This window comes from Buteo buteo, chromosome 9, assembly GCF_964188355.1.
Source record: "Buteo buteo chromosome 9, bButBut1.hap1.1, whole genome shotgun sequence".
Taxonomy (NCBI): domain Eukaryota; kingdom Metazoa; phylum Chordata; class Aves; order Accipitriformes; family Accipitridae; genus Buteo; species Buteo buteo.
The window spans coordinates 3,277,210-3,303,599 of NC_134179.1; the positions used below are offsets into that span (position 1 = coordinate 3,277,210).

The 26,390-nt window shown below is 43.4% G+C and overlaps 1 protein-coding gene across 7 annotated transcripts in view; it reads left to right on the forward strand.

The window, feature by feature from the left end:
* Window positions 1–26,390, forward strand: part of ARHGAP32 (Rho GTPase activating protein 32) — a 258,382-nt gene that overhangs the window by 192,455 nt on the left and 39,537 nt on the right. The gene's annotated exons all lie outside the window — the stretch shown is intronic.

Here is a 26,390-nt window from a genome sequence, read left to right on the forward strand (position 1 = left end):
GCCTTTAGTGTATTCTAATCGATGGCTTAACATCTAGGGTATTTCTCATACACTTAAATATCCGCATCAATTAATTTTCTCCCTTTACCTGTATTTGAAACATCAGATTGGCTTTTCCCAAGGAATAGAGACTTTTTTAAAAGGAACCACTTGGAGCTTTTGTCCTCACTTGACATTAGCAGGGTATTTCATCTAGAATTAGCGTGAAGTTTTAGATTTGGGCTTGATAAGACATGCTTATCAACATGCCAACTTTATTTTCTTTAATCAAAATATGATGTGTAGAGCATCTAGGACATTTTGTATCTGCAGCATAAACCTCTTTGCTATGAAGGAATTTACAAACATAGAACTCCTTGTGTTGTTTAATTGTCCATATATTTGGCTGGGTTAAGTAATCTAATGAAAAGCAGATGGAAAGCAAAGAACTTCCTGCCCTGCATTTTTATTATTATTTATAATTAGAGGTTTTGATTCGCAGAAGTGATGGGGACAGCATTTTAACAGAACCATAAAATATTGCAATGCTTTATAATGCAGTACAAATAATAACTGACGTTCAAATGAAAATGAAACACACGGAGAGGGAGAGGAGGGCAGGGTTTAACTGCAAACTCTGCTTTTACAAACAGTTTTTTCTTTGACTGTGGAAGTACATGCTTAGACCAGTGATAATGCAGCCAGTGTCTGAGATAAATGAAAGAAAATGGACCTTGCAGGAAAACTGTCCATTTTATTCAATTCTGAAAATTCAAAGTAATAAGAAAGAATATTGGTTTTCCCTTGAGTGGCCTCTGCAATATATTTGACAATGAAGTTTGGATTGTCAGAAGTATCATCTCCCAAAATACTGCTAGGGGTAGGTATGCTTGCAGAGATGTGTAGATAGATACGTGTGCGTGCATGCATGCACACACAAGCTATCACCTGAAAATTAAAGTCAGTTTCATTATTGCTTAACAAAATTGTTTAGTGTTTTCCTTTTTCAAACTTTGTACACATGAGAAAGGAGAAGGAGGGGTGCTCAGGAAGACTTGGAAGTTACCTGTTGAGTGCTGTTTTCCCTACAGTATTGGGCTAAGCCTGTACCCCATTTTTTTTCCATGTTCAGTGCTGTGAGGAAATGCTTTTTTTTCAGGTGGGATGCAGACTGATACCCTGACTGTTTCTATTTATGTAAAAAACACTGTAAAGATCCAGGAAGGTAGTGTGGGCTCACCAGATCCCAGTTTTCTTGAGCACTTGCCTTTTTTTCTAAGTTCCCCCTGTATTCTTACTCAGATACAATACTCCAATGATAAATTCTTAGCCTAGATTATTACACTGAATTGATATCTAATATTTTGTAGCTAAGACCATTTACTGACAATATAGCTGAAATTCTGTACTACAATAAATGGAATCAGCTTGTATTTATAAAGATTTTTAAAGAGATACAGGATGAAAGGTTGCGTTGAATTTCAGATATTCGGAGAGCAGTGAATCTTTTAAATATTCATTGTGCTGCTTAGAAGAAAAAAAGTGAATAGCTGTTTTGTTTTTTCCTTCTAAGTGAACATTTGGGAATTGCCTGTAGATTGTGGCTGTGTTTACTCTTCTCATTCACTTCTGTCCATCTCTGGTCTTTTCTGGGAACAGTGTATATGTGTGTGTATGTGTTCATGTTGTCCCCACTCACCATTTTGGCATAGTTCACAGTCACAGGCAGCATGTCTCAGCTATCTGTTCCAGTCCGTTCTTTCTCATAATTCTGAATATTTGTAGTTTACCAATATTTAAAATCACATCTCACGCTTCACCTCATACGTGCAATTTGTTTAATGTCTTTTGCTAACAAGTAGCATCTTGCTGTGTACCAAAGCTTTACTGCATTGCGCCTCGGCGTGATAATTTGTTTGAAGGTTTCTAAACATGGCTGCTGCTGGGGAGCATCTGGTTTCAGTGGGGAAACAAAGAATAAAGATGCAGTTTGCAGTGGCACAGTTAGAGCTTAAGTGAAGAAATGGGGGATAAGAAGGTAATGTATCCCTTTCTTTTTTCCAAAACAATGAACATTTTTAAAACTTCATTCTCACCAGTTCCTCAGTCTCGCTTAGGACAGAAGAATGAATAACCCCAGCAGCTCTGCCCAACTATATGGAGGATTGTTCAAATTCCTGTCTCATTCATTCATTTAACTTAGATTGAACAGGTAGATGTACTCTTACGATATGCAAGTAAGGACACATCAAAGGGTAATTGTTAGTATTAGAAGCTGTTGTAAATGAAGAAATTTTTTTTAAACGTAAGTAACAGATTAATTTGGGTCAATGCGTCAAATACAAATAATCCACTGAACTCCAGGAGGTTTGAAATTTGGGTCTGGATCAGGCAACAGACTCTGTTCTGACCTCCTGAAGACTCTGGTAGAGCATTGAATGAATTAATTTTAACTGCAAAAATGCAAACTGAGTTACATTCATTGTGTTAGAGCTATTGCAATCATAACAGACTCTTAAGAGGTCATGCCTGGTTTGAAACAGGCTAGCTGCTAATCCCTGGACAAAAAAGATTGTGTGTTTGAGTTGGGTTTTTTAACTAAAAATAAAAATCAGGAAGAATAAGGTGCAAATAGAACTTATATTCTGCAGATGCCTGGGTTGAACAGCCATTTGACACCGATGAGTGCATAATGTCTTAATTGGTGTTTTTATAAAGAAAATATGGAAAGATAAAATGTATGTAATTAGTACCAGTCTCCTTAATCTTATGTAAACAAACCAGTTGTTGGGCGTTCAACATGCAACTGTCTCATTAAAGCTAAATTAAATGAAAATTTTATTGAGCCAAGGCAGGTATCCATTTCCAGCATGGAAGCAGACAGGGAATAAACACACTACCATGCTCAGGGCCACCAAATACAGTTCTTGATGCAGAAGACAGAAAATGTGCTTATAGTATGGACAGACCCAAGGACCAATCCTTCAAGAAATCATGTTCTCTCAGCTCCTGTGGAGCTCAGGCAGAGCAATAAGTGGACAAAGATGTCAGGTTGAAAGGTCAACAGTGTGAGCGTAAAAACTCCTTCTTTAGGAGACTTGCACACGTCTTTGAAATGCACAGCAGATATTTCTCCACGGCTTTGAAAGCCACCGTGATTCACCCTGGCAGGCTGGGTGTTCAAACGGAGACTTCAGCAGGACAACGCCAACTTGCTTAAACCCCAGATTTGAGCTGGTCTGATCTGTGGGGAAGTTATTTCCTGGACCTTGTGTTTTCTTTCTTCCATCCAAAAAAAAAAGCTAACACTTGGGGCTGAGGCAGCAAGAGCTAAGTCTCTGCCTTGTCTGCAATTAATAATTTTCAGGAAGAACACCTTTTGTCAATAGGAAAACATAGCTCTGAGACAATTTTGGTTTTGCATAGAATGAAAAATAAGATAAAGCAGTTGTCTGCTTTAGCACCATTAGAAATGGAGGAAAGCTAAATGTGTAAGGAACTGAATTACGCAAAATGTAAATTTACAAATCTGGGAGTTGTTTTCTTTTGTAAGTGGTTGGCATTGTCCATCTATATAAAGAAATGTTACATCTTCCAGCCCTGTTTCTGACTCAACAAAGTACTTAAACATGGGCTTAACCATAAACACATGCTTAGCAGACACTGGAAGTAATGCAAACAAATCCTGTGCTTCGCTGTGTTGCTCAGCAGGCATGGGCCTTGTGCTAAAAGTTCAAACATGCAAAATGTTTGGGTTTTTTTTGAGCTGGGACACACTGGGTGGGAAATTCTTGGTTCCTAATGAATTTCCAAAGTGTTTAAGGAATAAAGCACCAAACAACTTGAAGGATTGGGTCTGTGGTCCTATTTTGCGCTGTGTATAGCCTAGCTGAGCTTTATATGAAATTAACCCGTTTTCAATGGATGCATGTTTTAACCAACTTTTTTTGTTTGTTTGTTTTTTCTTTTTTTAATTATACCTTCCCAGTCTCCCCTGCCCACGGAGCCCGTCCAGCGTCCTGGAGCTACTTCCCCCCTTGTACGTTTTCATTTATTCCTTTTTTCTTCTTTCACTCTTTCTCTTCCTGTCTCTCTGTGTCTCTCTCTCTCTCTCTCTTTTTTTTTCCCCCTCCTTCTGTACATGTGAGTCAATAGCACTGATGCTTTAAAGGATATTCAGGGAAATGAAAACAAACCCTTAGTCTAACATGCCTTTTTAAAAGCTTTTTGGACATAAAACGGTGCAGCAGGGAAACAAACTGATTCTATCTCTTTTCTGTTGGAGAGGGTAGAATCATTTCAAATCAATAAAACCATAACTGAAAGGAATTAAGTGCCAAGCAACCAAATACGAACGTCAGTTTGAAAGAAAGAGAAGTTAAAAATGGGTGACAGAGAGGAATGAAACATGGCTCTGAAAGTTTGTTAGAACTTTAAAATCTTCAGAAGCAAAGATTCCTTTTTTTTTTTTTCCCTTAAGATCAGAAAATGCTGCTTGTGCTTAGCATCTCCCAATGCTCAAAGTGAAACTGTCAGGTTATGCGGGAGTGGCGTACTTATCCGGAGAGTCCTGCTTCATGTTGCCATGGTCTTTTTTAGATCCTGCTAGTGCTAATCTAAACCTCATAGCAATAACCTAGCATCAGTAAAATTGGTGACTGTTTCCATAGTTTTAGCCTTTTTTTTTACAGTAAAGGTCACATTTACACATACCGACTGCTCCTAGGATCTTGTTTGGATTTCATAAATCGGTCTTAAAACTGGATATGCAAATACTGTAGATAGATATCTATAAAACAAAATATATAATATATGTGTGTGTATATATATATGCTTTCCCCATGCACATACACACTTCCAGCCTGTTGGCATGGAGACTGTGCGCTGATACCCTTGCAATGTGGGAAACAGGCATGTGGTTCCTATCTATGATAGTTCCTCCAGGAGAGGAATGTTATTTGACAGCAAACTTCTTGTTTCTGGTGTGAAGACTCGACTTTCTGAGCACCTTCCTGAGCATGTGCCAACATTATCGAATACTCTCCAGACAGAAAGGTAGAGAGGAAGGGGAGAACGGGGTTTGTATTCCAGATATGATCATGGAGAGTGCGTGTGGTGGGGCTTCTTCCACTGCACATACCCAAACCAACAACAAGACCCAGGGAATATTTAAACTGGGGTAAAGCTTTTAAGAATGAGGGCAAAATTTATTGCTATGACTGGCTATATCCACCGATAAATAAATAAGCTGCCAAAAAGTTTGGGACAAGTTGGAATAGTGAATGCTCGTAAGATCCAGGGAGTTTCCTTTGGACATACAGGTATGGAGAAAAGATTTTTTTTCTTATTTTTTCCTCTTTTATAGTCAAGTTCCTTGAATCCATGAGCCCTTCAAAGATGCCATTCCTGCTAAGAATCAGTAGCTGTTAACTTCAGATAATAAAGGCAGGGTTGGGCTTTTTGCCCTTTTTAACATGAAAACAAAAACCGGCCAGATTTCTGGTTACTTAATGTGACCTGGATGGTTGGAATTCAGAGTCACTCTCCTTCTTAAGCTGTTTGTGAGACGGAAGAGTTCAACACTAGATCAGCTATACTACTTCTGCTCAAAGGTATAAGGCTTATTAGTGGTTCTGCTTGTTTTTCATGTCAAATTAATTTCTTTTGACAGCCATGTCCCTTTGTGAGTCATGTCATTGCAACAGAGACTAGAAACTTGGCTATCGCTGCGCATAGAGCACCATCAGAGAGCTCATGTGCCACCTCCCTCACATGCCTGAAAGCTCCTCTGTGGTCTGCACTGGTGGTTCTTGTTTGTAATATTTCTGTGTACCAGAGGTCATGGTTGCACGTCTTCTAGTACTAGTAATTTAGGGCCTTACTTTATGTATTTTTTAAGTACGGAAGCTTTGAGGTCCTGTTCAGACTTTGCTGATGTTAGGGGGAAGTTCGTTTCTGGGCTCATGAAGCAGTTTTTGGACACTGAAGTTCTTTTTTGGCCCTCAGGTTCCCCAGATAAAACGAGCTGAGATCTGGTAGGGAGGCAAGGGCTGAAATACGTTTTTGAAACTGGAACAGAGTGCCTTTGAAAATGAGCTCTAAATCTTTAGTCTCCCAACCATACCAAAGACCATTATTGTGCAAGTTGTAGCTATGTTTAAAATCACTGATTTTTCCACTAGCATTTGCCAACCTAAGTTGAGGTCTATTTTATATAATTTTTTAAACTGTTTTTTACAGTGAAAACTCTATTTACAGTGATAGGCGCACCTAATATGTGCGTTTGCACTGGAATTGAGAGTTAGACTGCATACGTCATGGTCACACCTGAGCCAGCTTTAAGGCCAGTAGTTCAGGTACCAGTAGCATCCACCTTCATCTGCAGCAGCTCCCATTTTCATGGGATTTGGGTGGTTTTTCAGCTCGTCTTTTTGCTATTCATCCTGTGCACTCACTTCACTTAAACTTCTTTTTGCACATAGACACTGCTAGTTAAGAATACTTCAGGTCTAGCACATGCCAGAGAAGCAACACCTTAGAATGCAGAACACTAAAATCTGGATTTCTCTAGCACTGTTTCCTTCAATTGCTGTCCTGACAAATCAAATTATTAGTCTCCTGCAGTTTGTTCCAGGAGATGTTTTAATTTAACTTTGTCCTTTCTCTTGCCTTCTGTCTGTCCCTCTGCCCTCTTCCCACCTGACCTTAATTATGTGCAGATTTGGAGATGGATAGTGTAAAGCCAGGTTCTGCATATGTTACAGAGGCTCTGAACCAGTCCCAGCTGAGCTCAGGTAGAGCCCGTTATGTACAATTAGTCTCTCAGTGTCCTAACCACGTCTAACACTGTATGTGGTAGCAATAACTATTTACTAACACCCTAGGTTTGGTTACAGAAGCTAGATGTAGTTGAAATAGTTTATTATTAATTTTAGATTAATATCTGTTGGCTAGAAAAGCCAATGCCGGATTCTAAGAATCTGCCTTCTTACGGGAAGATTTTCTGCAAGTGATGTCATTAAAGTCAGTGAGTCCAAATCTTGACGAGTACTGCCTAACATAACGGCCTTGTACTGTGAATGCTCTGCAGTATCAGTGGCTCCGTGGCTATTAGTCTGTGTATCATAAATTAGCTTCTTTTATTTCCCCCCCACTGCTGAATTTCTAAATATAAAGTGTTCTTCTTTTCCCAGGCTGTCGATTTGTGCCTCAGAAAGATATATCCAAAGAGTGTGCCAAACCCTATTTGACCATGTTCTGGAGGAAAGAACTTGCTTGAATAAGAAAGAAAAGAAATGTGGTTAAATGCTAGAGTTTTATGGCAATGTAAATGACCCTAATGTGTACCCAGTTGCACGGTGATAGCAGAAAACAACTGTGTTGTGTTGTCATTGGCATGACAACGTCGCTATAGCTTTTCAGAACTAGCATTAGGTAAAATTAAAGTGTTCCAGTGGAACTAAGGAACTGAGATATTTCTCTGGTACATTTTACGTACTTAAACAATTTGATTGTCGATTATTGAGAGGTATTTGATAACAGAGTTTTCAATTTTTGTTTTGTTTTGTTAAATCATATCTGGACTTTTGTTTTCCTGGATCTCCTAATTGCTTTGAAAGAAAATGTAAGTGGAATTTTAGGACAGACTCGGTAGCAAACTGTGTAAGTTTTGTTTTCCTGTGGGCTAGATCAGGGCTTTACAGTAAGGCAGGCAACACGTCGTATTTCTTGCAAAGTGTCCAGACAACGTGTTGTCCTCTTATGTCCCTCTGTTTCATCTAGTCCCTTTGTATTGAGGTTGAAATGCATTTGCAGGGTAACTGTACCTTTCACAGAGATCATCCCAATCTATTCTTTGGGTAAAACAAATAGGTTCATGGATATTTGACATTGGAGTAATGCTGATAAATACAGCCAGTCAGAGCTCACTTGGGTCCTGCTGTCCACAGCGCTGGTATTGTGTTTCAGTTTATTAAGGAGGTTAATGTTTGTGCCATTCAGTGATTTTAAGTGCTTGGTAAGTGGCAGGCCACTTTTCTAATTGTATTTCAACTGATTGCAAATCTTCTTGTGGTTGCCTATGTGTACAGCTCTGCCTCTGCTGAAATCCTTGTCTGTATTTCCATTGTTACCTTCTAAAGTCACCAAAGGCGGATTTACTTTTTAACTAGGCTTTAAGGCTTTATTTTACTCCCGTAATAAGTGTTGGATGCTAGCTTTGAAAAATGAAAATTTTTTTAGCAGTATTATTTTGCTGGTAGTTTGCATCTTGGATACATTAGGAATGCCAAACTTAGTCTTCCATAATTATGTTGCATTGCTTGTTTTCAGTGCAGGGAAATTACCTGTTTTTAGGAGAAGGGGATTTATTGCGGTGACTGCCCAGGACTGCGCACAGCTCTAAGACATGCTATTGCAGTGGTTAGTCTTTTTAGGTCTTTAAATTCGTGTACAGAATTGTAGTACAAACCAAATGCAGCAGCATTTTCCTGATAGTTTCTTCTTTCCTTGGAGTCTTCCTTTCTCTTTGCTCTCCATCCCTTGTTTCAAGTGATTCTTCCCCCTTCTTTTTTTCCTTCCCATTTTTTGGCAGAAATAGAAAGGGACGAGAACTGTGGGCTGATCTGTGGAAATGCTGCTATATACAGGATTCATCTGGTCTCCTATGAAAGTCGCACCATAAAATCTGTGATTCTGCCTGAAAAGTATGAGTTTGAGAGAACAGCTCCCTAGAGCCTGTGTGCTAGGAAGAGATATTGACAGAAACTCTAAATTACAGATTCTCTGTTCATTGGGCAAGTATGCATGTCCAAACTGGGACATGTAGTGGATTTAGGTGGAGCGTAAAAAAAGTTCTTAAAGTTACAAAGTGTCAAATATTTTTTTCTGCATGCTGCAATGAACCTCTGGCTATGAGAACGTATTTTTGTATGTAACTTGCTTTTGAATTTAGTCTTCAGTGGCAAATCTGAAATACTTGTCCTGTCCACCTAAGTAAAATCTATAAATCTTGGCTAGCTCCTAAGTGAGAGACAAGCAAGAATTTTAAGTATTTTGAATAAGTTCCTAAGGATACATAGCATTAGGAAGTCAATGTATTTTTTTATTCCTTCTTAATCCTTTAATCCTTTACCAGTGCAGATGTTTTCCGACAGTAGGAGTAAGAACCAAGCATGTATTTTGGCAGTGTTTTTTAAGCACCCATGGTTGTGTTCCTTACCCACAGACTCTATGGAGTTTTAGGTAATGTTCATAGTCGATGCAGTATTTTGCAATCTGGAGTTTGAAGTAACGTTTGTAGTCGATGCAGTGTTTGCAATCTGACCAAATAGGTATTTTTGTAACGTTTCCTAGGTGCTATGGAAACGCGTCTTGATGGTTATGAGGTGTTTGTGCGTAAATTGGTTGACATTTTCTTGAAGAGGCCTGGATTTGAAAGCATGGAGTTTTCCCTGTAGAAGAGAAGGGATTTGGGTATTACTGCTGTGTCTGAAGGGTCCAGGGGAAGCAGGGTCAGAGGCAGAGGAAGCTTGGCAGGGCAGGAGACCCCGTGGTTTGGGGCAAGACCAGGAGAGAGGTCTGGACTAAACCAGAAGGGTGTCTGCAGGCTCTAGAGACCCAAGGTGAGGAGAAGGTTACAGTTTGGTTTTGCCATTTCATTTATTGCTTTTTTTCTTTTTTAGCTAAAGTAAAAGGAGAGTTTTCTAATCTGTTGCAAGACCTGCTTGTCTTCTCCCTCCCAACCCCCAAGAAGGGGAGCCTTTGTAATTTCACAAACAAATGTCATGTGTGCAAAGCAAGTAGTTTACAGGGATAAGTTATTGCACATGAGCATCGCCTTGTACCCTGTGTTATTATTCACACAAGTGCAAGCTGAGTGAAAAAGGTGATTGCTCTGGTGACCTTTTGGCTTCTTTGTACAATATCAGTAATAGCGCAGGTGCAGGGCATCAGTGAATGAGGCCTCTGTCTCCAACCTCAGGCCAGATTTGCACTAATGTTTTTTCTGGCATTGCTGAGTCGGCTCTAAGTATGAAAAAGATCACACCCAGAGCTGACGCAGCTTATCTGAAAAAAAAAAAAAAAACCAAACCCAACCAAACAAAAAAAACCCAACAAAACCGCCCTAAACACCCGGTGGGGGTGTAGGCACAGCTGTCCTGGCAGAAGAGCCCTTTTGTCAGCGTAGGTCGTGTCAAGGGGAGCAGCAGAGCTCTGCCAGTTGAGAAACACCTTCTCCCAGCATATCCTGCATCTCCACGGGGAGGCACCACTGGTGTAATTACAGCGTTGGAAATCAGCCTGGCATCTCCTGAAGTCACAGGGAAATGCCTGAAACACAGGTAGGGGGAAGAGACAGATTAATCTCTGTATTCCCTGTAGTGCAGTTTCTTCCTCGTGTGTGGTCACTTGCAGCCTCTGAGGCTTTCTGAAGAAGTTGAACCCGTAGGCACTAGCTTCAGGCTTCCTGCATTTTGACAGGTAATTTTGCGGCAAGTCTTGGCCATGTTTCCTGGGGAATTTTAATTGGAAAAGAAAACGAACAAGCGTGGCGTATGGATCTGCGCACAGTCTGTACGCATCAGCTCAGAAATAATTATGTAGATCTGTGTATTGTGTAGGTAAGAAAGAGATGTATTAATGTTTCTGTTATGGAAAGATTCACGGGGTTTGGGGCTGGCATGCTTAACCTTTTTTTGAGAGGCTGAATCTACCGAAGTAGGATGACTACTTGTGAAATAAAGTGGTAAAACTTGGCTGAGTGCAGGGGTGTTGGAGGCACCGATGTGCTATTAATAAGGCCGGCTTTCTTTTCACATGTTCTGTGCTTCTTTCTCACTCTGCCTGCTCTCCACTTACTCAGGTTGGAGGGTTTTGTTATTTTTAAACGAGGTATTTTTTTCCTTTCTCACAAGCTCTGTCAAAATGGGACTTAACTCTAATAATAGCTGGCTTGAGCAAAACTCTGCAGTTATGCTAAGAGCTTTGAAATCATGGGAAAAGGTAGTTTGTTCTGCTCTGCTTTTCCTCTACTTTTCTCCTGAATAATTCTGTAAATTAGTGTGGGAGCCAAATTGTGGCTCAGAAATATTTTCAGGCAGCTTTAACCTTAGATGATAGCACATAGCTCTGATCTCTTCTTGCATTGGCATACGGATTTACCAAGGGTCATGCTGGTGCATATCTCAAATCTCCAATTAAAACCTGGTCCTGTTAAGTTCACAGAGGCTGAGCAGCTGCACCGTCACATCTCTGTACGCAAAGGAGCGATGCTTGGGCTCTGACTCCATCTGGCTATCACCGATGTCCTTAGGGATTGGTGCTCTTGCTACATCTGCAAGAAGGTGGCTGCGTGAAACTAAATTAATGTTAAAAGTGAGCGGAGCTGGAGAATATGTGCTGGCAGACCCGTAATGTTTGTTTGGCTTTCTCAGAAGGTCTTGGTTTGGGCACAGTCATGGTGTATCTTTGGGAGGATCCTTAAGTGAACACATAGAAAGGCACGTTGTCCGCTGCCTGGAGAAGATCCGTGGCATGTTTCCATCAGAAGTCCTACACAAGCAGCCAAGGCAAGACTACTCCTCTGCCCCTCTCTGTCTCTCCATCTCTCTCTGTCCTCCCTCCTTTCTTCCCCGCTCCCTGGTAGTAGTGAATTTAACTGCTGCAAACTGCAGATCATAACATTACTCTGGCCTTTAGGGCTTGCTTCGCTAGCTCATGAATCAGCCTGTGTCTGTGATTAATTCAGAAGACTTTGCTGAGCTGAAGTTTCATCTGCCGGATTTCATTTAAGAACTTGTGTCAGTGCTGTGCTCATTCTTCTTCAGCATTTAATCCTGTAACTGCAGTGGGAAGCTTGCATCGAATTCTTTGACTTGTTCTCATGGGAACTTGCTTTTGCTAAAGGAAAGGCAAGCAAAAGTCCTGTTACCTGCTTGGCTATGTATTGCATCATTCCGAACCATGTTTTTTACCTTTGTAAATGGAATATTTTTCTCGCAAACCTGGAAAGCCATGGCAGACTGTGGCTACGTCCACCAAAAGAGCGAGTCACCACATGATTGTCCAGGTACTCTGTGACATGAGATACCTTTATGTCAAACCTGGTTTTTGTGAGCTCTGTGAATCAAATCAAATCAATTTGAGGTTATCCCATAGCAGTCTATTGCATAGTGTGCTGTTCTGTCAGGGGTTTTTTAATCTCCCAGTCTGCTTTCATACATAATCTTAGTTTCTCCCCAAAACCCTCTTTAAAAAGAAAAAAAAAAGGGGTGTGTGTTTATTTGGGGAGTTCTTTTTTGTGTGTTTTGAGAGTATTTGATTGCAGGATAAATCTCGCTGAGTAAGAAGCAGCATTGAAAAATACTGGCTGCCTAATGTCTAATAATGGCTTGAAGCTTCCTTCAGTGGTTGAATTTGCAAAACCAGAAAGTGGAAGAAGCTACAGGGTATATTAGTAACATTTTTTAGGTTACTCTGCCTTCCCAATACTTCTATCTGAAATAACTTTTGGGGGATAGGTTAAACTTCAGAATGCTGTAAGGATTGGATTTGCGACAAGCGTGTGGATGCAGCCTTTTTGTCTATGATCTCAAATGCTCGGGCTTGTTAGCTGTGTTTAAAAGTTAAACATTCATTATCTACCTCTTCTGCTCCACTGCAAGCTGATGAACACGTAAATAGGGGAGAATGCATCTCTTTCGCTTGCTTTTGTTCCTTAAAATCGTCTGGCAAAAGAAATTAGGAATAGAAAATGAGACCCACATGTGAAGATTATTTTATTGTTTTCAGTCAAATATTCAGAAGAAGCGAGAGGGCATCCCTGTACCGTTCAGTACAGAGGAGGGCAAAGATCCCCTGTCTGGGGCAGAGCCCCGTAAGCTCCAGAGCCAGAGGAGTTGCATCCGTGTGGTGTTGCGAACAAGCTCTTTAGCCGTGATGCAGCGCTGTGCCAAACGCAGACTTGTCGTTTCCAGGTGCAGAAGAGGCACATCCCTGGTTGCTCAGGTTTCATTCCTAAAAGAAAGGCGTTTTGTAACAAGCATTAAGTATTTTTCTTTATAGGAAACAAAGTGCGGGTAGGGGAAAGGTGTGCCATTGTACACCACGTAGTAAAATACCTCCTCAAGCACTGTTGATCATCAGAGCCATGATTTTCAGAGGTAATACCCAAATCTACAGTTGAGGGAGCTCTGCGTTACTGGTGATGCAGCTGTTCTGTTCCTGCTCCGATTAGCAAAAATAGGATTATGCGATCTCTGGCCCTAGTTGGAAACTGTGCCACCAGCAAAGTGGGCGAACTGGAACAGTTTGTCACAACGTGGTTTATCAGCCTTGTAGGATTCTGCCTGGCCTACATTAAAAAGAAAAGAAAACAAAAACAAACATGATGGAGGAACCATATAACACATCCTGGCAGTTTTGGGTAGCTGACAGTGTTACTAGTCTGCAGTCCTGTATACTGTTTTGCTATTTTGAATTGTTGTATGTGCATTTTGCATTTAAATTTTGAAAAGGATTGCTTCTGTTGTGTTCATTCCCCATTTGTGTTGGTATTTTACCAACTTTTATCAATTTGGGTTTGATAGGAAGAACATTCCTGGAATGGTGAGTTGGTATCAGGAAGAAGGTTTTCTAATCAGAATTGTACATAAGCACATATAGAACCGGATTTAGGAGTCAGGCTTGCCTGCTAGGGAAAAAAGTAATGTGTTAGTATGGTGGTTGTCCAAGCAAAACAATTCCAGTAATAAATACCAAGTGTAATAAGTAGCTGGAGAACAAGCATTGTTTGGAGATATGAGTCACCAAACAATTTTGAAAATAACACACTTGCTTGAAGAGAAACTGTGAACACCAAAGAAATGAGTTTTACCCTCCTGATCATCAAGATGTCTGCATAAATAGAAGCAGATTCCTCTCTAATCCTTCTGACCCTGAGGTTGTCCAACTTATCTAGTGAGCCCACACTTTAAAGTGTGTGACAGCAGTTACCGAGATTGATAAACTGCACTGCAGCCTCGTACGAACTGAGGAGCTTGGGGTCAGCGTGGCTAAAGAGAACAGCAGCAGTATTTACTCCTCGAGCACGCGACCGACGCAGGTAACGCCACCAGCTTCACCGGCACCAGCAAAAGGCTGGAAGGCCGGGCTGAAGTTTCTCCAGCCCCGTGACCCTCTCGGCTTCTGTCCCTGCTGCTGGGTGCCGGCCTTGGTTCGGGCTGAGCAGGGATGCCGTAGCTGGTGGTAAAGGCAAGTTACGGTGCGTTCTGCTTTCTGCTCTGGAGCGTGTTGTGCTGATGCCGGAGTTTTATGGAGCTGGGCTGTAAGCTAGGTCACCGTAGAATGATCCGTGTCATTTTGCTTTGTTTTTAAATGGCAGAACTCCCGGAGAATTGTTGATTGCGTTTGTTTTCGGGGATCTGATCAACGTGGCCGCAAAGCGTGCGGGTTAACAGCCACTCAAGAGTGGGAAGGGGCACGATTTCTTTAGCGCTGTAATTAGATTAAGAGAAAGGACACCCTGGGTGCAAAGTGTCCCTGCTGTCCCCAGGGGCAGATGGGGCTCACGCGTGCCCGTGTCCAGTCTGCAGGTTCGGACGCGCTTCCGTCGGAGCGTTCCAGCCCGCTCACCCTCTCTCCCTCCCTTTCGGAGGCGCCGAGACAGCCTTTTTTTTTTCGCGTGGACTTGAGGATTTGCGGTGCGAGCGAGAGACCCGCGCTTAAAACGATGGCGCAACCCCTGACCCCTGCGGTCTGGACGAAATCGGGCAGTGAGCGGCGATCCCCTCCGGTTTATCGGGGCGCGGAAGGGGCAGAGGAACGAGAAAACCCCGGACGGACCCGAGCGCGGCTCTCCTCGCCCCGTCCTTTGCCACCCGCAAAGTCTGTTTTCGGTCAGGAACCCGCAAGAGGATGGCGAGCCCCTCTCCGTCCCGAGAACAGAGGTTGAGGGAGAGGCGGTGGGTTACCCGAGCCCTGCTTCGCTCCCCTCACCCTCCGCCCTTCGCCCGCCGAGGTCCAAAGGGCCCGGGCCGGGCGGGGAAGCGAGGCCCAGGCCGCGGCCTTTCCTGGGGGGGGAAGCGGGAACCCGCTGGCCCCGAGCCGGCGGCACCTGCGTGAGGCGGAGCCGGGCGGCCGGGGCCGGGCTCGGCGGGGAGGGGCCTGGCGGCAGCCGCAGAAGCGGGAGGGCGCCCACCCAGCACCGGGCGGCTCCGCCTGCGGCTCGTCCCCTCCTCGGGCCGGGGGCGGGCAGAGCTGGGCGAGAGACCCCCGGGGACAGCGCCGGAGAGGTGCTCTGGCCGGCGGCGAGGAGAGCAGGAAGGTAAGAAAAGGCCCTTTTTGGTTTTTTAATCATTAACACACCCCCGCCCTACCTCGCGTTAGCGTCTTTCTTATGTAAGACTCGCAGCGTATTTTTAGGTTCCTGCACCCCCCCCCCCCCCCCAACTTGTTGCTTAGTAACTTGCCAGCTCTTTAATTCGCGGTTTACGGAGAATTAAATGCCTCGGAATGAAGGTTTTTCTTCGCTGGCCAAGAGGTGGCTTCGCGCGTGCTGGAGCTATAAGGCGCCCGCCGACCTCCCCCAAAAGGTGGGCAGAGCGATGCCAGGCTGCGACGCCGACATCCCACCTGGAGCAGAACCGCTCTTACGCCGGGGCAAGGCGGTCGAGGCTCCGGAATGACTTCTGCTGCGGGGCGAGAGCCTGACATCACGTTTTTAGCCAGGTGGAAAAGTACCTGTTACTCAGTTAATTCCCAGCGGCGCGCTCTCATCCGACACCCTGGCTGCCGCTTGTGGACCCGTTTGTTTCTGCTGGGAGAGGAGATCCTCAGGGATCTGTGCCTGTGGGCAGGTTGCCTGGCTTGGTGGTTGGCTTCTTTTGCCAACTCAAGACTAATTAACACGGCGTACTTCCCCCAACCCCCCCGTTGCTAATTGTTTTACTTCTGTTTCCCTTTCGCTAATCTCTGACTTCAGGTTTCTATTGCGCCTTTCTACTCACTAGGTCCATAGTTGTAAACTATTTTATTGGACTTAGTCTAGGGTCATGGGTGCGTAGCAAGCTGGAGCTGTTAAAGGGAGCCTCTTTCATGTCTGGGATGATTTGTATGAGGATTCCCACCCAAATCCCAGGGCAGAAAGAATTTCAGCTTGCGAGCCCCCTCCGGTGCAGTCAAGTATGCCCCCACGGTCCTCGGGGTTGCAGAGATGTGAGATCAGTGCTTCCTGCTCAGATTTATACCTAGCTCCCAAAGAGGCAGCTGACAGATGGGAATGTCTAGAATTTGAATTTCAATAGATTTTTGCATATCACTTTATCTTTTTGTTTTCCCTCCCTCCCCAGACTGGCACTCGGAGGACATAGGATGCATTCTTAAGCATAAATATTATTGATGCTGTTGTTCAGGAGAAAAGGGCTTCCTGTTTAAAAATGCTAGTCCTTTGTTTGCTGGAGCCCCAGGGCAGTGAATGCACAGTCTGAAAAATAAAATTCCCAGGGAGAGTAGTTACCGTGATCCTAGTAGACACTTTGCAAGTGGCCATGGCTCATCTGTTCGTATTTGTTCAGAAAACCTCCTAGAAGCTATAGTCCATTTTAAGGACTAAATGCCCTGCAGGATCTTATTATTTATGACAGAGAAGACAGGAGGCCTTCCCTTTCCACTCTTCCCCATCCTCCTTTGTTCTGGGCACCACACAGGCATGATAAAAGAGTCTCATTTGAAATCAAAGCTCTGGACTGGTAAGATAAAGGAAAAGAATAAAGCAGGCAAAACAATACAATATCTGCATTCCAAAGTCTTAGAAAGCAGATTTAGTTCACTGCAAATCCCCAAACGTGTTAGGCCCAATTTTCATTTTCAGTAAAGCTTTTTTGCACTTCTTTAGCTGTGTAAGGAGGATGTATGGGAAGATGGCATTTTCATCCTCTTTAAAGCTATTGTATCCTGCCGGTGCTGTATAAAGTGACTGTAATGTGAATGAGGCTCATGTCCATTGTCTTGTTTCCACTCCAGATGAGTGGGAGTTTGGCTTCCAAAGGCAGAATCATCTCAGGACTTAATGCAGGTCTTAATAGCCAAAGTATAAACAATTTAGAAAGTCAGGGTCTTAAACAGAGAAAGAACCAGACCAATAACAATCTTGGAAGAGTAGGGCACTGTAATTTGAAAGTAGCTGGACTGGGCTGTAAACAGCTGCCCTCTGGCTAGTGAAAATGGAGATAGGCATCTTTCGTGAAGGGATTGGGAGCGCAGCAGTAACATTACTTGTCATACTGGGAGTACCACATACTTCAGAAAAGCGTGTATGCTGAGGACTGAAGGTAACGGCTGTGCCGTGTGGCTTAAGAAAAGGGAGGTAGTGTGCTTTGACCCGAGTCTTCTCCTTATTCCAGGTGGATTGCTCGTGTCCCATCCTGATGGAATAAAAAGGTTCCTTCCCAGTGTCTTACCAAGGCCTTGTGTAAGAGCAAACACCCTCTCACTCCAGGATTGGGCTCCATCTGCCGAGCTTCCAATTATTCAATTTTCCTTGTTTGTTGATTCATGTCAGATCTTTTTTCATTGCTTGCCTCCTCCCACCACCCAAGCTGGAGCATGCTGCCATGCAAAACTGGAGTGACTTGACTGCTGCAGTCACTCTGGTTATCCCGGTTTAGCTGATGTCAGGATTGGGCTGAAGCATTATTTGTGTTTGAATGACTAGTGAAGGCTCTGGGCTGCGTGCATGTGTCCAAAGGACTTGACGTTATTCAGGGTTGTCTTGGGTTACTGTCAAGTTTTTGGAAAATCTCCTGCAGCACTGCTACCGTTTGTAGCAGAAGCAGAAATAGTGTGGGTGAGGCTTAAGCCGGCATGCTGCAGCTTCATTTAGGCTGTTTTGAAGCCTTTTGATCAAGGAAAGATACTGCATGCAGCGTACAGCTGGTGTTTGAACAAGCGAGGGCAAAGGCAGTTTGCCGTCAAATAAGTACGAGTTTGAGAACAGTCGATTCTTGACTTCTCTGAAGCCATGGACGCTGTTGACAGGACAATAAACATTTGGTTTAGGTTGTATTAAAGGGAGGTTGAGGTCAGCCATTAAGAAACTCCGTCTGTAAGGATAGCTAGCAGCTCAAGTAATTACCAACAGAGAATGTGTGGCATTTTCATCACTGGAGACTGTTGAGTTGGAGAAAAGTCTGGCAGAGAAGCCTGAGGTACAGTTGAACCTGTGCTGGTGTCACCTAATGGGTTAGGTGGCATCTTGGCTCTTGATTGTTCTCCCCTCTCCTCCTTTTTTCCAAGTATCTGGAGAGTATCTAACACACAGTTACTTGGTTGATGTTGCTGCTTACTTGGATGTTGATGCTTACCTGGTTGTCCTTAATGCTACTGCGTCATTTGAGGTTCAAGATAAGAAATCTGCTAACCAGTAACGCCTTTCGTGGGGCACAGTGCATTACCTTTGGTGGTGTTTTAAAATAGGGTTTCTTCTAAAAGCTATACAGATTTTTGTAAGTGTTAGAGATACATTCAAGTTACAGTATCACGCTCGTTTTAGTGCGAATGTAGTGTCGCACAGAGGCTTCAGTGCATTTTCATGTCAAGATCTCACATACGTATGGGAGTAGTGTGTGCTTGGGCGTGCAAGGTCAAATGATCATGATATCCCAAAGCGAATGTGGGTGAAAGACTTACGCTGTCTCCCTGACGGGCAGATCTGATGTTTAGTTCTGCTCAAGATAGTTACCTGAGCCAGAACATTATTTTTCAAGAGGATCATTAATCTCTGAGGTAAGCGAGATAAGCGAAAGGACTGCATTAAACTCTGCTGGAACACATAGACATTTAGCAAAACGTAGTACGAATGAAAGATAAAGTAGATATTTCAAGTGCCTCTTTTGCTGTTTTTCTCCTAGCTCTACGCTTTCCAGTTTGCTCCCCTTGTCTCCCAGTCCCACTGCTGGCCTTGTGACCTCTTTGTGCCACCTGAGCTGCTGCGGCTACTGCTTTGTGTGCTAAATGCCCTTATCTCTATTGTTTTGTTTTCAACTCCCACTTGTTTTCCAGTTTTGGCCTCTGATAACTCCTTTCCTTAGAGCTACAGCCTCATCTCTAATTATTTCCTCACCTCCAGTTGCAAGCCCTTGAGGCCCTCACGTTACCTAACCGAAGCCCATCCCTGCCGCGTTGTCACCAAGACCATATTAACCAGTGCTGCTTTTTTTTTCCAAATACAATTCAAACATGTTAATGGAATTAATAGATTGACCTTGTCAGCCCTTGTACCTTTGAAACCTCTCTCCTTTCTCAGCTAGCCTTCAGCTAACTGATTTGTATCTCCTAACCATATCCTGCTTCCCTCAGGGTAGGTGTGCTGTACTTCAGGGAATTAATTCAGACGTGTCCTGTGGTCTGTTTGTTCAGGAGGTCAGGTCATTATTATCTTAGTGCTCCCTTATGGCCTTAGAGTCTATGAAAAGATCAGATGTATCTTTAACCTGGAAAGTATTGTGGATTTCTTGGTATCAAACTTTCCTATCTGTACGTCAGTGACATACATATGCATCTAGCTAACCTTGCGGCTGCTTTTCTTATCCCATTATAAATACTCCACAAATTTGGCAGAATTTGGCAATGAAGAGCACGGAAAGAGTTTTTGCCATTGTAAATAGTTCCTGGTTCTTGTACACATTTTCTCATTGACATAAATAAAGAAACCTTCTCCAGACAGTTCAAACTGTAGCTAATCCTTGTGCATATCATTACAGATGTGTGATTGTAGTTAAATAAATAATGTTGAAAGCGGTCAATGCTATTGGTCAGATATGCTGTTAGCTTTTGAATTTGCAGTCTTCTGTCTCTGGAAGAGGACTGATGGGACTCAAATGCAGTAGAAGCTGACAGAAGTTATTGTATAATCTGGGCATGAAAAAGCACCAAGTGAGTTGCCAAGCTGGTCGATCTCAGATGCCAGGTGTTCCTATGCTAACCAAAATAAGCCGGTACTCCAACTTGAGCCAAAGGCTGAGAGTGGCAAGGACAAGGAAGAGTTGCAGTTTTGCTGAGATGATTGCTGACAGACACTGCCCAAGGGATGGCTCCAGAAGCCTGGGCAGATACAAGAATACGTGCGGCTTCCTTATTACTAGACTTTGTAAATAAGGACAGCAACATCACTTATCGGTTTTAATGACCTACTTTACTCTCCGTGTCTATGGTGCTCTTGTGATAGCTGGAAATATGTGCTTATTCTTGGCTGATTCTTGTCATCATAGTTAATTTTAATGGTTTTTATCTAATGACACTGAAATCAATCTCCTTTAATGTATTTTGTGACTTCTTATAACACAGAGGCCAGTCTTAACTGATGTCAGCCTGGCACAAGATAAATGCTGCAGCATCAAAAAGCACACAGCATTTATATTTTATTTTTCTTTTCTTTATAGAGCAAATCAGTAAGTACACATTTGTGAAGGTTATTGGAAATACAAGGATATTTTTAAACTCTCACATCTATGGAATTTTAAAATCTCTTTCTGAAAATCTTTATGACCAGCGAGGGAGCCCAGTGTAGCGATTAGTGCTATTATTGATGTGGTGTTAGTTGGTCCTTCTTCAAAACCGGCATCCTATTCAAGGACTAAAGGACGGTGCTTGGTGGTGCATGGTTCCAGATTCTGGTTGAGTTTTTAGGGCTGTATAAATTGGCTTCCAAAATAGAATCTGCTGTGGCAGGAGGAAAGGAGTAAAGTGTCTTGTTGCTAAGGAACATGACAGAGAACTGGGAGCTGTGACTCAGTTCTTGGCTTTGTATAACTTCTCTTCAGTAAGATGTGGGTCCACAGAGCATGTCTTTCGAAGTGTGAGGGGATGGATATTAAAAATATTTACTGAGGTTTTAAGGAGGGGCTGAGATAACTGATGCTGTGTGGGGAACTGGCCGAACTCCGTCCACTCACGGAGTTAAATGTATTCCTGAGGGTTTGCAGAATCAGGAGCGTAGGAAATAGGTGGCAAAACCACCCCTGGCTTCTCATCTCCTGATTCCGGGTACTGCTCTTTCTTCAAAAGAGTCCGTTGCTGCCTTTTCTCTTTGTGCAGTAGAATTTAATTTTACGGGAGAATGGGTCTTGAGGGGCTAATAGCCTGGAAAAATTTTAGCTTGACTTGCTGTAAATCTCTCTTCAGAGAGGATGGATTTCACTTTTGTTTTGTAATACCTAGCTGTGCTTTTTTATACAGCATTCCCGCACCTTTTTCCATCTTTGACTTTGTGATGGGATATAGCAGTTTGTTTATATATTTTAAACTATGCAGCCACACGTGTTCTTGCTTTTGACCTTAGCACCACGCTCTCCTCGCAGCAGGGGACAGCTGGGCTCTGTAGCGTGTAAAATCATTGTTAATAATAAGAGAAACAAACACGCTGGCCATGTGCTGGGAATGTGGGTCAGCGTACACCCTCCAAGATTTTTCTCTCAAAGTTTACGAACCCTGTATTAGAAAACATGCTGCTGACAGCAATCCTGTGAAGAGGATTTTGTCTAGGCCTGAGTTCAAAACTAAAAAATCGGCGATAGCAACAGGAGATAAAGCAGGTGTTCTTTATTTGTTTAGCACGGGTTTGTTTTCCCTTAGGCCAAAGTGTAAGAAGGTTGCAGGGGGACAGGCAGTGGGTTTGTGAGGGTGTCCTATAGGCAGGTGCCATTATCCCGTTCAGAATATGTTGCAGGGTCACCGTATGCCTGGACGTCTGCCGAGTGAGCGCTTACCTTTTTTGTGCACGTAAATGTGCAAGGCTTGAAATCTGCTGTTTGCTTTTTTCTGTTGTTTGTTTCCCCCGGTCTTTGAAAAGAGGCAGGGTGTGTGAGATGGGAGATGCTGTCCAGGGCTGCAAGGTTGGCTGTATTGTATTTTGCTCTCGGAGCCTTTGCCTCATGGGGTTTTTCATACTGAAAAGGGAAGGAAAATGCATGCGCAAAATAATACCGCGGACACAGAAAGGCTGCGTTTATTAAAAGACTCTCCTGTTTGGTCACCATGATTCAAAGCCAAGGAGCCAGGAGTTCTTTTCCATCCTACCTTTCCTGTTTTTTTGCCAACAGTTTGGGCAATTGTAACTAAATATTACATTTTAGACGTGGTCTCGGGAGGAGTTTTACGGCCCAGACGCGATGCTTCTGCAGTTCGGGCTGAGACACATGGTATTGTTGGACTGCGTTCTAATCTTACGGGTCTAAATCCAGGGTAACCGCATCCCTGTCAAATCTCTATGGGCACAGGAGGGATCAGAAGTTGGCACTCCGTGGCTTGGTTGTGCCTCAGCGACTTCAGCTCGTTTGCCAGCAGGCTGAGGGTATAGTTCTGCAGCGCGTTGGCTGTGGCAGGGAGCTCAGCGTAAGAAGGTCCAGTTTTCTGCGGTTTGCTCGGCCGCCCCCTCCCTTGGGCTGCCACAACTGCTCATGGTCTTCTGCCGTAAGAGCATCAAGTGCAGCAGATTATTTTTAATCTGGGTTGCTGCGGTGACTTAGCTGCCAGCGCGACCTCGCAGAAAGGTGCAGGAACGCAACAGGAGTGCCGCGATGGCTGGGGAGGGCAGCGGGTCGGAGGAAGATGCGGAGACCCCAGCATATCCCAAGAGATCCCCGTGAGCTTTCCAGTGGGTTCCCAAAGTAACCCGGGAAAAGCATATTGTGCTGAACAACAGCCGTGAAACTACTTTGGATCAGCTGATGGCTGAAACATTTCTCCAGTAAACAAGCTGTGTGAAGTATATCCCGAAGTGCCTTTTCAGTCTGCGGCATTAGGGTGAATGAGCCCTACTTTTAGCGAAGTAATTGTTATTTAATAGTTTTTATCAATGTCAGGGGAATTTCGGGCCTCGCTTACACTACAAAAGCTTGGTGGTATAGCAACAACGTCACGGCTTGATTGATAAACGTTCCTCGGGGAGGTACAGACTATGGCAGTTGCCCAAAACCACAATAAACTACCTGGCATGAGTATTCCTTTTTCTTCCCTTCCTTCCCACCATATAAAGGCTTTGGCCAGCATAGTTATGTCAGCTGAGGGTGTGATATGTTTTCTCACTCCTAATTGACACGTTTGTGCCAGCAAATCTTCAAAAGTAGTCCAACCTCAGGTGCGGTATTTTTGTTTGGGTTTTGATTGGGGTTTTTTTTTAGTCAGTCTCACTATGCTAGCTGGAGAATTTGTCTTTGCTTGTTCAGGCCGGGATACTTAGCCAGACCTGCCTTTCTGAGGAAAATTAGCCCCTGCTCCTTCTAGGAAAGCCTCTGTTTCTTGGTAGACGATTTGTTTTATAGCAGTTAAATCTGAGGTGGAAAGTAATATGGATAAATGTTAGGAATTTTGTTTGCCTTTCAGTTGGTAACACAGCAGCATCTCTGACTATAGCAACCATTTAAAATGGTCTGGTAGTAATGCTGCTTTATGGTCTGAACTTACTTCTATGACACTTGTTGACCTGAACACCTCACATGGAGACACAGACTGTGAATGGTTCAGATTTATCATATCCCCGCTTTATTGCCGGGACAATAAAGGTGGAAAAGGGCTAATTATTTTATCCACATCTCCTTCGTTTGTAACTTGTAGACTTTTTTCTGGTCTAAACCCTGCGCCTTGATTCCTTAACTTCTTTGCGTGCGTTAATTCTGGGTTTTTCAAGATTGGCAAATGGGTGCGGGAGTGTAGGACAACTACCTGCGCTGCAGCAGGAGAACGCCACTCGCGAGTGCTGGTACTGTCACCAGTGGGACAGCAAAGGTTTGGGACCAGTGTTTTGGAGTAGAAAACATTTATTCTGCAGGATCCTTGGTAGCAACCTTGGCGTAGGTGCTTATCCAGAAACTAGGACTAGTGTGCTAGCTTCATCTAAACCAAAATGCATCAGAAATTAAATCTCTCTTAGGATGCATTGCTGGTTTGCAGGTCAAGTGATGCCAGAGGACTTGGAAGCAGAGTAGAAAGCATTTTACCTTTTATTGTTATTGGCAGAAAGACAGCATACCTGACAGCCTCCTGAGCTCTTACAGCTTATAAGGATAGCTTATTCTTATCAGACACCTACTTGCTTTTTTGTTCTTTTTTCTAACTTGTCAGCAAAGAGATGACTGCCTGGATGTTCTCGCTGTTCTCTTTTCTTCCCCACCCAGGAGAAGCCTAGCTCCTATCTGTGAATCATTCGTGCGTAGGTATAGAACTCTGAAGTTGGTTTAGCCTGAGAAACTCTCATACAGAGTAGGCAGTGATTCAGAGAAGAGCAGTGCGGGAAGAACTGTGTTTAACCAAGGAACCATGCAAATGTTTCAACGGGCCGTTGATAAGTGAATTTCTGGTTACTGAACCTGCTCAGGCATTGCCCTGACAGTGCCTCGGACTCTTGCACTGGTGGACTATGGGAGTGTGTTTGTAGGAGTCTACTTAATGATGCAGAAAACAAGACAATTATTTTAACCTGTACTGAGTGGCTTAAAGGCAGAGCAGATTTATTGTGTTTTAAATACTCGGGTCTCCTTTCTGGTTAGTTGTGTAAACAAGTATCAATACCGAGCGAAGTACATCCTTGGATCATAGAAGTGTATCGGTTGCACCTTTTTTTCTTTTTAAGGCCTGAGGTGACACCCAAAAGTCACTTGGTGACCTGGTCACCAGCATTAGTAGAGTTTCTGCAGTACTGGAATTGGATGCATTTTTCTCCATTTTAAACCCATTATCTGATGGATTCCTTTTTCATTAAGTCAAGCAAGGTACTTTATGAAGAACTGTATACGGCGTCTGTGAAATGATACAAATGAATACGTACATATTAGTAATTGCTTTATTTGTCTGTTTATTTGACTGTTGTAAAAAGCATCTGTCTCAGGTCTATCACCTCCAATAGCATTATCTCAGGAGCCCGAGGGTGCTAATGCTTTGAAATTCCACACAAGCCAGGATGAGACTCTGTCTTCGTTTATTCCTGAGTGAGGCTGATAGGAGATGATAAATGAGCCATTACTTTACTGTGATGGTGGATACCACCAAAATCTATCCTAACTTTGTTTGGCATGTCAACACAATCTGTTCATTTATTGTGTGCAATTAAAAAAAACCCTCAAACTGAAAACATTCCTTTAATTAAAGCCCCCATAGCCACAGTTTGTCATGCTCAGTGCTTCTGCGTTTTGTTAAATGATTCGGGTTCGACTGCGGAGAACGCAGACGTGGGGTTTGTTGGTGATTTTAGGTTTTCAGGTATTCAGACGTATTCCACTGTTTAAAAGGATTAAAACATCATGAAGCATAGCATGGTATAACCTTGTTCTTGGGAAGAGGTTTCTCATGTTGACTGGTTGAAGAATACCCTGTCTGCCTGTATGAAGCATTGCTGCATAAATCTCTGTTTTGCCGAGTCCCAGCTTCCGAAGCCACTCACTGAATTTCAATTTTGTGCGTATTAGCGAGCAGGAGTGACACTGGAGAGATGCACCTTTGTCACCAGGGGTCTTCATTGCTTTGGGGGTTGGTTTGAAACAGCGTGACTCTGCTGAAATTTGATTACAGTGTTTAAGGGTTTTAATGCAGGTGAAATACACAGTTGTCTTTCCTCTCTGGGATCTGAGGCAGGAGCAGGGGAGCGATGGCTGGTATTGCCTTGCGGTGCTGCAGGAGCTTTTACAACTTCCTAGAGCTGTAAAGGCTTCCTCACAAAGCACAGCCTTTTATACCTAGTGATTTGTTCTTTTCAACAGAACTCTTCTGTTGAAGTTAAACTGCTTTTAAATCATGTATACAATGGCACTTTTGTTGGGGAGGCAGGAGCTCTCTGGCTTTCAGAGGGCCTCAGGAAGAAAAGTTGACCTTCAAGGGCATTGTTCTGCTTCCCATTCAAACCTGGCTCAGCCTCTCCTCCTGATTTGCATGAGCTTATTTGTGTCACCCACTTCTGCCCTGTTGTGACTCTCCCTTTCCTTCAACTGTGGATTATGCTCCTTAGCGGGACTGGATGCTTTTAACAGGGTGACAGATTTCACCGGCATTGCGCAGAGAAAGGGAGCAGGAGGCTTGGAGGGATGGCTCCCGCGCTACGTTCTCGTCTCTTTGTAGGCTTCTTGTATTTATTCTGGAGGGGATAAGCTGTGTCTCTTCAAATCAGCTGCCTTAGTTTTCTATTAAATAAAACAGACAGTGATGTTTTTATCTTGCAATGGCTTGAGAAGACCCAGGGAGCTAATAATGCCCTGGAATGGGCTGTACTTCCACAGCTGCAGCGAGGTTCACTAGAATTGCAGGTGTGCTGGCAGGGCGGTCTGTAGCCCTTAGAGCTAAACGTCCTCTAAGTTCAGATATTATTAGTCATTCGTTTGTTCTGGAGGTGCCTAAGACTACTAGAATGAGAGCCAGTAACAAAGCGT